Source organism: Cyprinodon variegatus, unplaced genomic scaffold (assembly GCF_000732505.1).
Source record: "Cyprinodon variegatus isolate N-32 unplaced genomic scaffold, C_variegatus-1.0 Scaffold1278, whole genome shotgun sequence".
NCBI classification, from domain to species: Eukaryota; Metazoa; Chordata; class Actinopteri; order Cyprinodontiformes; family Cyprinodontidae; genus Cyprinodon; species Cyprinodon variegatus.
This window is the reverse complement of record NW_015151731.1, coordinates 93,933-95,649: the sequence shown is the minus strand read 5'-3', so window position 1 is coordinate 95,649 and position 1,717 is coordinate 93,933.

Genomic DNA, 1,717 nt, shown 5'->3' with positions numbered 1-1,717 from the left:
AAATTCCCTCTCTGCATTTAACCCCTCCCCCCGGGGAGCAGTGGGGGGTTAAGGGTCTTGCTCAGGGACCCAGAGTGGCAGACTGTGGGAGTGGGGCTTGAATTCAGAACCTCAGGATTCCTGATCTCTACGCTGTAACCACTAAGCCCCCCCCCCCCAGCATCTGTCTGTGTGTTTGAATAAAAATGCTGCTAATTTAAGCTTTATTTATTTCACAAAATGTATGTCTTTTTTTTTATGTATACACAGATCGTATTTCTTCGTACCGAGTGAAGCAAACATCCTCAGCTGCCATTTCATGCTTTTATTTCAGTTTCTGTAGAAATCAAAGATCAGAGTTAAAATGTGGAAAATGAGAAAAAGAATAATAATTTATGTCTCTGGATTTAAAAGCAACATGAAGATCAGACTGTTTCTGCTCTGCCTGCTTATCTGTGAGTTAAGCCGCGGTTCAGCTGTAATGTACCTGCAGCCGTGGTGCAGATAAGCGAAGGGTTAACCCGCTACATGTGCTTCATGAGATGCAAGAAGGTAAAGTTGAAAAGGCAGCTGGTGCTGAAAGTGTTTGAAGTGGTTAAGGTGAAAATACTCGGTAGCTTTGGCTGATGTCTCCAAACTCTAAAAGAACAAACTGCGGTGTTGCACAACGCAGCTGTCGCTACATGTCTTCAAGGTTTGGACCACAAGTTACAGCTTAGATGAAAACTTTTCAGTTTCTGACACAAACTTTCTTTCATTTTTTATAGTTAGCATGTCAATAAAATACAGAAAATAAGGCTATAAAGGTAATACTTAATGGAAACGGTAATCCCAAACATTGAAACGTTTTTGATTTTCTTTATTCTATGTTTACTGTTAATTATAGCTAAACACTGTCCCTCCTCTTTCTGAGTCATTTAATGAAGGATAATCTCACATTTTAACAAAGTTAAGCAGGTTAGTGACTCCAGTGACGTAGAAATGGATGCAGGTTTGGACTCTAGATAAGCTTTTCTGTTGCTTCCTTCAGGGTCGTTATAAAGTAACTCATCTCTGCTCCGCTTTACATGTAACTTGATCAAAGGTTCAGATTCATGCAGAATAAATAAGATTTAGAGAAATCTATGGATGCTTTGCAGCAGAATCACTTCCATGTATTTCTGAAGAGTCAATGAGTGGATTCAATCCGCTGGTTTTACTCAGATAGAAAACTTTGAACCTTTAATCCGACTGGATGATCTGGTTGAATCGTTTCTATAAAGTGACCTGAGATGACATGATGTAACTTGGAGCTATAGAAATAAACTGAATAGAATTGCGTTAATGAAGTGGTCTTTTTTGGGTCCCTCATTCAGCCTGGGTTAGGGTGGCAGGTGGTGTCATTCCCCCCCTGTGGGGCGGCGCGCTGCTGAGACTGTTACCTGTGCGTAGAGAAGCAGACGGACCCGACTCTCTACTGAGCGTTTCCTGTCTGTGTTCCTGTCAGACAGGCGGGTGGCGTCAGGAAGCTCTCCGTCTCTTCGTGTCACGCTGCCTCTGCAGGCAGCCAGGTGTTGAAGTCTTGAGGTTTTGCATGCGAGGCAGACGCTGCCTGAAGTGTTTTACTGCGACCTTTGGGAGGAACAGCGAACAGGATCTTTCCTGAACGTCACATCAAATGTTTTAGGAGGTTTCATTATTTTTTGAACCTCTCCAGAACAATATTTAATTCTGCTGTTGTCTCGTTGGGGAAAGGTTA